We start from the raw sequence: 16154 nt of genomic DNA, 5'->3' as shown, positions 1-16154 counted from the left end.
CTTCCTACCAGAGAAGTGTTGGTTCAGGTCACTTGGCAAGCACTCAATTGAGTGTTGCAGGCTTGGAGAAACCTGACTACCATAGATACCAATAGCAAAGAATTTATGGAAAAGAAGGATTGAGATTCTCTGGACATGTCAAGGAAGGGAAACCCCCTTCCCCGTCAAGTCCAGTGGAATCTTTGATATCGCCAATGGATTCTTTGGTCTACAAAACGAGGAACAGAAGATGAAACTCGTTCTACAGAGACAAGGGTTTGTCTCAACGAGTGCTAGCACAGTCCCAAATTGGATTTAACAACACCTACAACCCAACTGTCTTGCCTAAGGAACATCAATACAATGCAAATTAGTGGTATGACCCCTAGGGTCAAACAAGACAAGGAAACCTCACATTATTTCAAAGCTCATGCAAAAGTTCTCAAGAGATAGGGATCCAATTCAACACATAGAGATCTTTGAATCGACTTGTCAAACACCTGCAGGCCCACAGTGATAATGTAACCTTTATACATGCTTTTTCCCTAACATTGGAAGGGAAGGCCCACCAATGGCATTAAACTTTAAAGCCTAAGGATAAAGTCAATTTCACTCGCCTAAAAAATGTGTTCATAATCGAGCTTTGCACGTAGTGGTGATAGATGGAGCCTTGTGGCACAACTCAATAATATGAAGCAGCAAGAACATGAATCCATGAGAGATTATGTTACTCGACTCAAGCATTTAAACTCAAGGTGCAAACTGAGAGAAAGGCTGATCAGTTAATGCCTTGCTTTTGAAGAGGGGTATGAGATCATAAGATGCATGACTATTTGGTGTTAGCATGCCTAGCTATACTAGATACTTGCTGTAAGTTGGCTATTGAATATGAAGACAACATGCTTGAGTTGCCATAACCGGAAGATGTCAAGGCAGCTTTAGTGGTTTCATCATCTCACAAGTCTCTAGTCATCATGACGCGAGACCTCAGAAACAAGCAAGTTGGCAACATGACTGTTGAAGAACTCAGTATGGCCATCTTGGAAAAGCTAAAAACAAGGGACGGGAGAGAAGAAACGGGGAATGCCCATCTCTACCCTCAAAGAGAATTAATTTGGTGCTCAATATGTAGGCAAAATCATACAAGCACTAAATGTCCTCATCTAAGACCAAGGCAATTGTTATATTGCGCTCATTATCGAAGGCTAGGGAATCATGATACTGCCATGTGCAGATATCCAAGAATCCAACCATTAGCACAAGTGCCAGCACCCAGAGTGCCTTTAGCTTTACCAACACCACTGATGCAAACCAATGTTCCCACTGGTCAAGCTCAGTAAAATGCATCTTATCTACAAAGATGAATGTACGATATGACACCATTGCCGCCCAGATTTCCCCTATCGAACTAGCGATGAAATTTCTACGTTAAACCATACTACAATGTGTCACGTAGGCTGTAATGCCTGTGAGACCGACGGCAGACCGGATGGCCATGTCCGGGGTTCAGTGGGAGAGGACGCCCATGCGGAGTCATGGGCGGCCAGGCTAGTGTGGACGGCAGGCCACACACTATATAGCCTGGGGGATGAGGGGCAATCCTCATTCTTCCTCTATGGCTGGGTGGTGAGCCAGAGGCCGTCCCCTCTTGTGGTAATGCCCGTAGCGGCGTTACGGGAATGTAACATTGGTATCAGAGCGTGGTGCGAGGGAATCGTGAGAGTCCGCGCGTGAACGGGGACCGGAGCCCACTCGATGGTTTTCATCCACAATCTCCTTATCCTTATCTCCAATGGAGGGTGTGGAAGGAGGCAGCCATGGAAGAATGGAGAGGAAGAATCACTCTCTCTCTCTCTCTCTCTCTCCCCGTCACACACAGCAAGCAAATTGTGAGGTAAGCTATTTTCATTTTTTGCTGCGTTGAAGCTTGTGTGCAAAAGAAAAAGAAAAATTCGTTTTCTGTGTGGAAAGGGCGGCACAGCCCCACTGTCTGTGACTTGCTGTGTATGGCTGCTTTGAGGATAAGGTCGCCTTTATACTGTGTGTGGGGGAGGTGGGGGGGGCGAAGAGCAGCCCCACGGCAAACACCAGCCCCCTCACGACTTGAAGCTGCTGTGAATGGCCACCAGCCCACGATTGATGACCAGGCGGCGTTGACCCGTGTGTGGGGGTGGGGGGCGAAGCAAGCCCAGGGCAAAAACCAGCACAAGGTTCTGTGCCGACTTGCATGAGCGAAGAAATGCGTTGAGCCAGCGAAGTCGACGCCTGGGCACTGCATACGCCATTGTTGTTGCTCACGAGCTGGTTCAAGTCGATGGACGGTGTTTCTCGGGCGCCCACCGCACCACTATGGACTGGCCCTGTCGCAGTCTGAAGGGCGGCCAGGCCAGCCAGCCTTAGGCGGCCAGGCCAGCCAGCATAGGCGGCCAGCTAGGCGGCTAGCCAAACGGCCAGGCCAGCCAGCCTTAGGCGGCCACAGCCAGGCTAGCCAGGCCAGCCAGCCAAATGGCGGCAACGACCACCAAGACCGGCGGCCAGCAAAACGCCAGCCACCAGCAAACGCTGCAGAAAAAAAAAAAAAGAGAAAAAAAAAAGAAAGAAAAGGGTAAAAAAAAACCATTTTTTTCTTTTATTTATATTTTTATTGTTCATTTTTATGAAATTAAAAATGGACCTCTCGGCATTTTTTCTCGTGGATCGAAGCATCCCGGAAGCGTCCTTCACTCCCCACGGGCGGGCGGCCACGCCCGAAGCGGCGAGGGCCGGTTCGGCCCGTTACTTTATTTTATTATTTTTTTTAATTAAAAAAAAAAACACAAAACAATGGTACACAGAGTCCTTCGAGACAAAGCCGTTCTATGGCCGTTGTGCCTAGTGAACACGTCTATGACCGTAGCCCGCGAGAATATGCGCAATGCCTGCATCCTCCAATGTTTGGTGCCAGTTGTGGACGCATTGGTAGAGTCCAACCCAGTCGTGCCGTAGTGCACCCTGGCCATTTGTGAATAACGCACTTGCTCGTGCGGTGCACGTACGTCTAAGGGTGCCGTAGCGTGCCCATGTTTGCTGAACCATTGACAGTCTTGCACACACGTCATGTCATGGCGTGCACATGTTGGTGTCACGTCGTAAGTGCACTCATACCCACATTGTGCCGTAGTGCACTAGAATTTTTTTTTTTAAAGGTGGCAAGAGGGAAATCGATGGTAATGTTCTCGCGTAGTTCGAGAAGTATTCGTTGACAATACATATGATATAAATTCTACTGTTAGTGGTTTAACCATGTGATTTACCACAAAGTAAATATGAGAGCATATCAGACACATTGTTCTTGTTGAAAGTCCACAAGACGAAGTTCGTGGCTCCAATGTGCTTAGACCCCATGAAAAATGTCTACTTGGATGTGGTCCATTGTGACGAACAAATGTAGTCCGTAGAGACACTTTTGCAAGCGCAGTCTTGCCATGGTCATGACTTCTAAAATTGGTCAATGGCATTTAAGATAGCTGGAATTGAGGTCGCGTTTGTCGATTACCTGCTAGTAGCCTTGATCACATGACCCCATTAGCAACGTACTCTCTAGACATGACTAGTGTTCGACTCTGGGAGCGTAGCCTCGCCAGATTTCAATTTCCACTTTTGCGAGCGTTGTCTTGCTAGAGTTAAAGTTTTGTTCGGACAAATTTGTGTTTGTTTTGTAGTGACAAACAAATCTGAAGGGGTATAATCTTGAGATGTAATGCTCAATGCCCTTATAGAAGTTGATCGAAGAAAACTGTTCTTAAACTTACTAAGCATGGTTTTCTCTTCTTTTTATTGCCATGCGTCGACATCCCACTGCTCGAGAGTTTGTGGTGATCTTTCGAGGGGGGAAAGAGCCTTTTTATATGTCACATCAATTGGTTTGGTGGTAATTTGATGGTATGGGACATTAATTCTCACGGAATCGATTGTAGTCTTGGTGGAATGGGACGCCAAGGCTTGTGCATGTAACTTGACTCTTTGGCAGGTTGTATGTACACTTGTCTGTAGTGATAAAGTGTGCAAGATAAAATTTGAACTTTGAAAATTACCAAATATAGCCATAAGTTGGGATGAAACCCAGTTACAGAGTTCGGAGAAGCTAGGTAGCAAGACCATGATGGTGTACTAGTGCTAACAGAGTGATTTAGTTCCGGAGTGATCTAAATCTAGAGGTTAGCAGTAAGACTAGTTTGGTTGGACAGTTTCATGCATGGGGGACGCCCTATAGCATTTTGCAAGTGTAGTCTTGCATATGTTCAACATAAGTGTGCGATTGTGTGAGCACATTTTAGTTGCTACCATATGAATTTGGGAAATATATTACTTTCCTACATAAGCAATTGTAATATTGCATGACAGGCTATTTTGCTTACAAAGTTCAGGTGCGTGTAAACCCTATAAGTCGTATGACCCCTGGGAAATGAGTGGAGCATTTCTAGGATTTAATAAGGTTTTACATGGCAATAGTGAGTAGAATCTCACTCCAGATGAGCCTGGTTGTTGTTAGTATCGGATCCGACATATGAAGTGTACATAAACTTGGGCTGAGTTAGGATAGGAGGCTAAGCCGGAGAGCTTAGTGGTAAATCCTACTGTATCTGGTGAGTTTTGACTTAACCGGAGTGTTAAGAAGTAAACTCAAAGTCTGGGGCTGAACCGGAGTGTTCGGAGGCAGACATATCTTTTGTTAAATCGGAGAATTTAGCAAAAGATGAGCTTGGGGTGAACCATGGTACCCAGGAAAAAAGCTCTTCACACTAAAATAGTGCACAATGATTTTAGGGTGATAAAAATCCATCTCGCAGGAATGTTTTACAACTTTCCATAGATGACAGATGAAGACCATGTACTTTACGGAGTTAAAGTACATAGGTGGTGACTTTGGCGCCACATTTTTTGTAGGAAGTCACCAGTGGTGTGGTTAGGTCAGCCGAGACTCCACAAGACCTATGCACTAGTTTTTGAGTTGACCTCTATGATAAGGACGTCCAAAAATTCGTGTTGTAATACCAGAGATTGTACTGCAATGTGCAATGGAGGGGTCAATTTGTGTAGTCACTTCTTAGCAGCAAGTGACTTAAGCATCTTGTTATAGATGGTTGTATATGGTACTCCCACTCGGGGGAGGTACGCAATTGGGTACGGAGTTACTCACAGACTAGTATGGAGCTACTAGTGTGATGATAGTGGGTACGTAGTTACTCACTAGTGTGATAATAGTGAATACGTAGTTACTCACTAGCTGCTAATAAAATTAAGATCCTCGAGTGAAAAATACTCTAGATCAACATTTTAAATTACCGAACCACAATCCATGAGTATCGAGGTACTCATAAATATGTTGACGTTGCTCAAATCGAGGGACCGATTTGTTCGATGGTATGGACTAAGCAAGGAGAGTGGAGTAACTTAAAGTTACACATCACTAGTCCTAGTGAGTTGTCAAGGTCATCCGTAGTTTGATGATCCCCTCTACCTATCAGATAACATTCAATTTTGCAAGCCCTGGCATTTAATCCGTAGTGATTATGAGTTGGGTGTGAGATATGGTTATGAAGTTCTTACAAGAGTACTCGTTTATTTGCTAGTCATTGGTTATAGCTTGGTAAAGATTGCCACCTGTGTGATGGGTAGGTAGCTTTGCCGCTATGATGAGGAGGCAGCAAATAATGTTCTCATAGTTATACTTCATACCAACACCAAACAGGGATAGGATGAAATTCCTAGGTTTATCATCACGAAGTACTGTGATGTTTGCATTTATATTGAATGAATGATGTAATGAGACATTGAGCTTGTGTAATTACCATCAATTATCGAGCAACCTATGGCTTCGCAGCAAGCTCAGTCATTATCTGTGGATTGATAATGTGGTTATTAGTAGTTTGTATTTTCTTGATAGATGGTACAACCCACCCAAATGATTCATAAGTGTGTAACCGCTTATGAAGGGTAATAATATGCAACAATGAAGCACTTTGTTACAAGTGTGAAACCACTGCTCTGTTGCAAAGCAGTTTATCAATAGTACCACCATATGTGCGAAGACACTATACCACATCTTCGTTGCAAGATGTTTAAAAGTTTCTTGGAAGGACTCAAGAATAAAAATATATTAAACATGGTCTAGATTTGTTCTTGGACCCATGACACTAGCGCGTAGTCCGCTTGAGAGTAGAGTTTTTGAGGATAAAAACCTTTCTTGAGGGAAAGGAGGGATATCCTCAAATATCACATAAACTCGAATAGTTTTGTGAGTCCAGACAATACTTGAAGGGATATGTCTGGTAATAGCAACAAAGAGTTGTAAGTGAATGGATGTAATTCCAGACACCCGTAGTGGTGCAAGAATCTTTATCAAACATCTCCACATACTGTATGGTCCCCGCAAAGATAGTATGGCATAAGAGATAGGAAGTTTGATTGTTATATTTGAAGGGAAATCTTCAAAACTTACATTTACTCTGAGTTAGAGTGGAGTTTAACCATCCGTAGATTGATGGTAGTTAGAAACTCAACAATATTCTAGAGCATATGCTTGTGTAAAGATGTTACTCTAAGAGAGAAGTATCTCTCAACTTTGGAACTAATCCTTGTGATGCATGATTAGATTGGCTCTACTTTATTTCTCCTATGGCCGTAGAGCTTTCCAAGGAGAAGTTTTAACAAGTTGGTGAAGCAACATGGTAGCGTAGTCTACAAATATCTAGTAGCATAGTCTGAGAACTTGCGCTACTAGAGTGCTCTTCAGTACATTAGTTTTTGTGCTAATGAAATGATGCAAAATCAAGGCATGAAATTTGCCTTAAGGTTTTGGTTGAAATACCAAATCATGGCTTGTGTAAGCATGATCCTGTCTTTACAGAGGTCTGGCGTGCTGTACGCGTACGCACTTTGTCACAGCCGCGCCCACCTTCCTTGCCGGCACGTAATGCTAGTCCGGAGAGACTGGCCGTAGGGCGAAGCGAGAGTTAGTCCGGAGAGGCTAGCCAAGTCTTCGGGGTATAATTTTGATAGTCCAAGTGCGGGTCATCCTGGGATTCAGAAGACCTATGCACTAGTAAAAAGACAGTTTTATTGGCCTAGTTTGTTTAAGAACGTCCAGACTTATATGCTGAAATGCAGTAAGTGCCAAGTCAATAAACAGAACGTCTTAAAGTTGGAGGATTACTCCATCCGCTGGAGATTCCTCAAGGGAAATGGGAAATCATTTCCATGGATTTCATTACCAGTTTACCCAAGACGAGTCGAGGGAATGACTCCGTGTGGGTGGTAGTGGATAAATTAACTAAACTGGCAAAGTTTATTACCACAAAGAAAACTGTAAAAACGCCAGAGTTGACAAAACTCTTTATTGAACATCTCTACAAGCTATATGGCCTGCCCGCAGATATAGTGTCGGATAGAGACAGAAAGTTCAACAGTCATTTTTGGAGGGAAGTCTTCAAAAAATTGGATACTACTCTGAGTATGAGTATGGTAGATCATCCGGAGTCTGATGGTCAAACTGAAAAAGTTAACCAAATACTCGAGGATATGTTGCGTTCTTATGTAAGTAAGAAGCAATCAAATTGGGAAGAATATTTGCCCATATTGGAGTTTGCTTATAACAACTCCAAGCATTCAGCTGGATTTACACCATTCATGTTAATGTATGGATTCCAGCCGAGATCTCCGATGGCTGTAGGCCTGGAAAAGGAGAAGATTCAATCTGTCAAGGAGTTCCTTGAATAAACGAATGATATGCTCAAAGCTGCACGCGAGAGCATCCGTAGCGCAGAGGATCGCGCTAACACATTTGCCGATAAAGGACGCAGACAAGTGACCTTTGCAGAAGGTGACTTTGTATTTTTAAAGGTTCCTGCGCAGTCAGCAACCATGCAAACGGGAAAGTGTGATAAACTTTCTCCTAGATATTGCGGTCCTTTCAAGGTCCTTAAGAAAATTGGGGACGTAGCCTACAAACTTGAGTTACCGGAGAATTCTCAAGTTCATCCTGTCTTCCATGTTAGTAAACTGAAGAAATCAGTTCACGGGTTAGAGAACGTAGTTTCTCTAGATATTTTGGTGGAATTGATCACTCCACCAAAGATACCACATGAACCGGAAAGGATTCTTGGGTATCGAGACAGACAAACCCGACATAAAGTGTACCAGGAGGTACTTGTTAAATGGACAGATAGGGATGAGGAGTAGCAACCTGGGAACGCCGCAGTGCAATTTCCAAAAGGTTTCCCCAGTATGTTTTCGAGGACGAAAACTCTTCTTAAGGGGGGGGTAATGTCACGTAGGCTGTAATGCCTGTGAGACCGACGGCAGACCGGATGGCCATGTCCGGGGTTCAGTGGGAGAGGACGCCCATGCGGAGTCATGGGCGGCCAGGCTAGTGTGGACGGCAGGCCACACACTATATAGCCTGGGGGATGAGGGGCAATCCTCATTCTTCCTCTATGGCTGGGTGGTGAGCCAGAGGCCGTCCCCTCTTGTGGTAATGCCCGTAGCGGCGTTACGGGAATGTAACACAATGAGAGAAATAAGCATGCAAGAAGCTAGAAGAAGCTAAGGCCCTTGTTGTGAAGAGTGTCAACGCAAACACGAAGCCAAATTGAGGGCTAGGGCTAACATGACCATGGATACACATATGGGGGAGCAATGCTAACAAAAGTAGAAGTGCATGCATTTTTCTTCTTTTCGAGCATATTTACTATTCGGTAACAAAAATACGAACGCACAACTTCCCATGGAAAGGAATCAAATTTATGCTATTTTGCCAAAAAAGGAAAAAGAGAAAGAACCCTGTTGTCGTCTGTTTGGCCCTTCGCCTTTGCCTCCGCTCCCTCAAAAACCACACACATACATATTTCTTATAACTTATGTATGTCAATAACCCATGCATGGTACAATTCGGATCGTTATTATGTACGGTATCTCAAAAACCTTGCATTTTTTTCACTTACACATACATACACGTGCATATACATCTACATATACATGCACGTACATACATAGATACATGTTTTATGTGTGTGTGCATATGGTGTTTATATATATATATATATACACACACACATATATCTTATAACTTATGTATGTTAGTAACTTGGCTGGCCCTTTAAATAGGCCCTCCCCTCCCACTATTCTATCATCCATTCATTCATGCATGTCTTGCACTATTTGTTGGCAGTAGTATCGTCATTGTCATCGCTATGAATCAAAGCTACTTTGCCTTGAATCTCTAGTGTCCTCTCTCTCTCCCTCTCTCTCTCTCTCTCTCTCTCTCTCTCTCTCTCTTTTGATTGCTTCAGCTTGTGATTAACTCTAACATGGTATCAAAGCACAAGTATATCTTGCTGAAATAAGGGATTTTAAAAATTAGGGTTTGTAGGTCAAAACTAGGGTTTTGAGTTTTTGCATAATGTGGTAGTAGACTTCTAGGTCTTGGTTGCTAGCTCTCCACGCATAGGCGGGGACCCTCTTCCCTTCCCTCTCGTGCGTTTTTGGAGCTCCAATTGCATGAGCATTTCCTAATGGAGTTGCATTTTTGCGCTCGTGAAGCTCTTCTTCATCAACATTTTTGCTCCTGGAGGCTTTCTTCATCAGCGTTCTGCTCGTGGGGGCTGCTGCTGTTGTGGTTGTGCTTGGTCCTAGAAGCAAGTTTTGAGTTTTTAGCCATAGATTGTGGTGGTGAACAAGCTGGTTTTTTTGGTTTTGTTTGGACAATAGTTGAAGGTGTTTTTTTTTTCCTCTTCTTTTCCCCTGCGTTCAGTGTTTTCTGTGAGTCTTGCTGCTGTCCACTGCCGTCTCTACCTCTCTCTAACTTTCAAAGGGGGCTGAAAGGGCCTCGTATTTTCTTCGTTGGAAAGTACTCTCGAGAGATTGGTCTGGGAGGCTGAGATTTTCTACGTTCATACGGGAGGTCTAATTTTTGCAATGGATCCATCTGGGTCCCCCTTGTATTAACAAGGTTGACAAATTGGATGGTAAGACCTATGTTCATTGGACGTTGAACATGCAGGTCACAATGCTCTCTTGGAACTTGTTTAGGGCAGTGAGAGGAAGCTTGAATTTCTCAAGCCAATGACATTGGATCAATGACTGAGAGGAAGCTTTTCTTGCGGAACTTCAAGAGTGGGAGGAATTGATGTTAAGGCGTAGTCGACGTCGGAGCGGACCATTCGAAGGAGGTCTCACTAGTAGCGCAAACCTTAACCAGTGCTTATGGAGTGTGGTCTAAGTTAGAGGATCTCTATGTTTGGGTGAACTTTGCCAATACCGTCTCATCAACTTCCTTACCACTTCTTTCGGTTCTGGTGCTTGGAATTTGCATCCGAATCCGAATCCGAATCCAAGTCGGCATCCAAAGTGTCCTCCGCTTCTTGGTCATCATCCAAGAAATCTGAGTTGTGCTTATGCTTTCTCGACTTAGAATTGTGACTCGTCAAACTACGCTAAGCACATCGGGCGGCTTCCACCAATGCATCAAAGCCCCCAAGTGTAAGATCTACCGAAAGCGACAATTGGCTTTAGCTTCTTGTGCAATCCATGAACAAACCATTCCTCCATCAAAGCTCCAGTAGGCCAATCCGCCTAATCCACCCGGCTCCTAAGAGTACGGAAATGTGCCACATAATCCTCCACAGGCAACCGCTTCTATTCCAACCGATGGAGCTTATTCAGCACCTAAGAAGAGGTTTTGCCTTTTTGAAAATAATGAAGGTAAGCATCCCGAAGGGCCTTAAAGGTGGGAAAGTGATTGGAACCATAGATTCAAGTGAATGTTCTCAAGAAGGCATGTAAATTCAAGTGCAATCAACCATATGCATCTCATAGGCATGTATGAGGCTTCTATCTTACTTCAACCATATGCAACATAGGCATATATGAGACTTCTATCTTGCTTCCATTTTGCCCATTGAACCCCTTTCTTGCAAGACTTGTGCAAACAACTCTGTTATGGACAAATTTAGCCATAATTCTTGCAAAAGCCCCCCTGAGATTAGGCAATACATGAAAGAATTTTCATGTTTTCTTTTCATTGGTATCAGAGCTAAGATTCTCTTCATTGCAATGGTATCAAAGCTATGGATCCCTTCATTGCATTGGTATCAGAGCTAAGATTCTCTTCATTACATTGGTATTAGAGCCTTGCTTAGTTCTTTGCTTAGGGAGTGATAAAGGGATTAATCATTTTCAGATTTGAGGCTAATTAAATTTTTTATTTTGATTTTATTTTAAGTGGATTAGCAATGGGATTAATGATAATCATTTTTTGGGTATATGCGAATCATAGATTTTAAAAACCCTAATTTTTTGCATAGATTTGGGACAGTCTTGATTTTTTTAATTTTGAGATTGAGGTTTTCAACTATTTTTTGAGTAATTTTGTTTGAACTTTCTTGTTTAATTCTCTTGATTAGTGGTTTCTTTCATTAAATCTATTCATAACCCTACTTTCTTCCACACTTACCTAGTTTCTAAGAAATCTTGATAGTTTGGAGGGAGCTTGTTACTGTGCAAGTGCAGATTAAATGCAGTTTGTAGATTGTGCAAAGATTTTATTAAGAAAGTGTGCAAATTACAGTGTTGCATATTTGAGCATATTTGTATGTATATTGCAATTATGTTGTAGATTTATGTGCATATTATAGATTTATGCAATTTTGTGCAAAGTTTATTATGCAAAGTCATATAGTTCTCTTGTAGATTTATGTACACTATAAGAATCTTGATGTAGAATTCTAAGAAATGCATTGGCAGAGTGTGGAAATCAAATCTTGAGATAAAAGTGAGTGAATCTTGAACAATCTCTCAATCTTTATCTTTTCTTGGTTATATTCTGCAAGAATTCAATGCTATATAAAAAAGGTTTGCCAAGAAATGTTGTAGGGAGCAGAACACTTGGATTTCAAGTAGGAACTTTCATTAGCTTAGTGGTTTATTAACATCTTTGTAACTTTTTGGTTAAGAAGTGTTTCAAAACAAAGATTAAATGTTGATCTTTGGGATTAGTAGTTAATCTTGACAAAAATATTTTTTATTGATCTTACCAACTATCATTTACAAGGGTTAACAACATATAATTAGTGATTAATTTTGGTAAAGATTGACTTTAATCATCACTACAAGGATCTTGATGGAGCATTGGTAACCATAGTCAACACATTGGAAGGGCAAAGAGCTACACAAGAAGAAATATTGGGTGGATTATGCAAAGATTAAGCACACAGTGGAAGGCCAAAGAGTTGCACAGCAAGCAATATTGAGTGGATTATGTAAAGATTAAGCATACTTAAAGCTTAATCAAGGAGATTAAGTTTGGACTCACATTGGTATTAGAGCTATGGATCCCTTTATTACATGTACTTGAGCATCATAGATGATGATACGTCTAGTATGTCTACCTACTTCTCTAGAGATCATAGTGAGGACCAATTAGAGGATCTTGCATATTCATCTATTACACATAAGGTTTGAGATACTCCACAGGATACCCATGAGCATACGATGAACCATGAGGAGCGTATGCTTGAGGGCCTTATGTTAGATATGTTGGGCTATTCCTCTAGAGAGTTCACATATGGGAATATCTAAAGTTTGACCACTACTCCTAGCTTTTATAGTGTACCTAGCAACATTTGTTTGGGTGTAGTTTATGTGTTTCAGCAGTCATATATAGTGCATGAGGGTAGTTATGACTTCATTGAGGGGTGAGACCTCATAGGAGATGCATGAGTATGCACACAGATCACATGGATTTTGAGAGCTTTGCATTTGACCAAGGCATTTCCATAGATCCATTGATTATGGCGGCATCATTAATGGACGCATACCATACTTTGTGAGTGATGATATATTAGTTTTTGGTCTAGGTCTTGACTTGGACTTGAGGAATTTTGTTGTGATGCCCGTGGATGCTTATGAATTGATTTGGATTCAATTTATTAGGCCTTCACTTTTGGTTATACTAGAGATCATCTTGAGAGCCTTGTGCATATTGACGTGGCTCTCCATCATGACATATTTTCCTTTGACCCTGGTGGAGATCTAGACCATGAGATTGTTGGCATATCTGTAAACTTTTATTCGATCCAAGCTTCCTTAGTGACCACCTTTCGATGGTGGGGCAGTTTCACTTCATATTCGATCTAGGTGGCCATCGCATGCTCATGACTTGGGGTGATACGACTTATCCTTTTGATCTAGGTGGCATGATATCTTTTGCTATGACTCTGTGGTTTCACATTCGACCCTAGAGGATGTGTTGTTAGCTTTGTCATCAACATTGCACTATATTCCCTTCTGTTTGATCCAAGAGGGCCCTTGAAATGATGACATTAACATTTAGTTTTGGATGAGATTTTTGGCTTTTGTATATAGCCTTTTGTATGTGTCTTTTGTGCATGACAACCCTTCGATTTTGGAGGATGAAAGCTATTTTCCACTAGCATATGTACATATAAGGGTTGAGGCAAATAGGTTTGACATGGGCTACTATATGGACATATTTTAAGGTAAGTGGCTTTATAAGTCACTTAGTAGATAGCTATTGTACCTTTTTAACATATTATACACTTGACCTTTCTTGGAGTTATTAGCTTCTTGTACAAGATTTCATGGCTTTCTTCATGAACTTATGGCTACTCTAGGCATTGAGGAGAAACCCGTGTGGACTCCAGTTATTGAGTCTAGTTGTGTGAGGAGTCCAACCATTGAGTTCTAGTTGTGTGAGGAGTCCAACCATTGAGTTCTACCCAAGGAAAAAAATAAGGACTAATCTTTGCCAGTTGGCTATTTTTGGGGTTTTTCCACACAAGAAAATCGCATGGCATCTTAAAATATTTGCCCAAATTTTGGCCATTTTGAAGGGTTTTATAAAATATTCACCCAATTTTGGACATTTTAGGGCATTTTTTGAAAAAACTCTCCCCATTTTCTATAATTTCATATTTATATAGGAGGAATAATTGCCAACTCACCTACACTTATATATTCATGGAGGCATCTTATTTTTTACCCTAGTACTACCCTCCCTAGATTCCCTTCATTACATTGGTATCAGAGCTATGAATCCCTTCATTACATGGGTATCAGAGCTAAGATTCTCTTTGTTGCATTGGTGTATCAGAGCTAAGATTCCCTTCATTGTAACAAAATAATTTATATGTTTCTCTTCTTGACTTCTTGGTGATAGCATACATTTCTTTCGTGATTACAATGATCCATTTTCTCCCAAAGGGCTAGTTCTTTCATCTTCTTCATTCACTACATTGTTGCCACTTTGTATTAAATGAAAAATCCTCATATCTTGATGATTATTCCTGAGAAGTTTTCTTAGACTTTATCTTCTTCTTGTTAGGTGACTTTAATGGAAAGAACCTTACATACTTTAGGATTTCTAAATCTCAATCTAAGGATAAACTGGAAAAAAATCTATATTAGAATCAATGTCACTCTACTAGATTCCAAACCATGCCATACCATCTTGACGAGTGTGCTTGGGGATAGAACTTGACATCATCTTACTATGGCTATAAGCTTTGATGTAAGAGATCTTCACACACTGAAGTCAATTTTAAAATATTGTAAATGAAAGAGACACAATGAGTACTTATAGTCTATGGTATTCTCAAAATTTAATTATCTAAGACTTAATAATTCAAATTGTAAGAAACTCTTTAACTTTAAAGGAAAGCACACGCTTTAATTTGCATCAAGTGGAGTATTGAGCTCTCGACGAGTGCTGTTGAGCTTATGCATGGTCATCTAGCTTATTTTGAGCTTTTTAGCCTTTTCATGTATTTTAACTTTTTAGTGTGTTTATTAGAGTGAATTACGCAAAATAATAAAAGATTATAAACTTTTACATTTATAAATATATTAAAACTATTTTATTAATGAAAAATTTATAATATTAAAGAAATCAATTTTTAAAAAAATCTTTTCAAAATTGAGGCTAATTGTTTAAAAAAAACTCTTAATTTTGTTAAAAGTTGGATTCTAAAAGCTTTAAAACTAAAATAATATTATATTTTAAAAACTTTTTAACACTTGAAAATAAATAAAAAATCAAATAGCAATGCCATTGGATCTAAACTGATGGCTCACTTGGATTCCATAATTCATCTTAGTGGTTCTTGCAATCCAAGTGTACATTCACTTGGATTTCAAAATCTAGAATCCAAGATTCTAAAATCGAAGTGCAAACTCACTTGGATTCGAGAATCTATCTTGGTAGATTTTGGGATAATCTAAGTGATAGACTTAAATTCCAAAATCTATCTATGTAGATTTTAGAATCCAAGTGCACATTGACTTGGATTCTAGAATCCAACTTGGGAACTCGAGAACTCCCAATTGGATTATGGAATCTTGTTATCTTTGTTATTTTTGCTTTTGCTTTTAATTTGTGCTATTTAATTCATATTTTTTGTGTGTTATTTTTGCATGCTTTTGCGATGCTTTATATATATATATATATATATATATATATATATATATATATATATATATATATATTCTATTTCTCTCCCCTTGTCTTGGTGTATCTTCTTATAGCAAACAAGTGGGAGCACATTGCCAGTATAAGTCTTCTTCTTCATCGCATACTTTTCTTTCCCTTGTTCTTATTTATGTCTTCATCGCATACTTTTCTTTCCCTTGTTCTTATTTATGTCTTCTTCTTCCTCCCACCTTCTCTTTTGTTAAGGGTGGAGGATGGGGGAAGGGGGGCAATGGCTCATTAGGAAGGGGGGATGGGGGGGGAATTGTTGGTTAGGAAGACGATGGCAGAGTTAGGAAGGGTGAAAGAAGGGCAAGGATGGGTGACAACATGGTTATGGGGTGGAAGAAAGGGAGGAGGGTTGAGAGTGGGAAAAAGGGGGAGGATGGGTGAAGGGGACATCAAGTTGGCCCGGAAGAAGGGGGATGCAATGGTGACACTATTATATAGAGTAGAAGAACATGTGGATGGAAGAAGGAGGGGTGGAGGATGAAAGAAAGGAGGAGCAAGAGGAGATAGTGGTGTCACCTCAACCAATAGAGATTTGATATACAAATTTACCCCCAAAACATGTATAAGTCATACTGTAATGCATTATGGAGCAATACCATCTCCCTAGATCCCTCATCGGGCGGGAGGGGGGGCTTAAAAA

Source organism: Cibotium barometz, chromosome 41 (assembly GCF_041138505.1).
Source record: "Cibotium barometz isolate CiBa-2024 chromosome 41, ASM4113850v1, whole genome shotgun sequence".
Taxonomy (NCBI): Eukaryota; Viridiplantae; Streptophyta; class Polypodiopsida; order Cyatheales; family Cibotiaceae; genus Cibotium; species Cibotium barometz.
Note: the sequence above shows the minus strand (reverse complement) of the source record.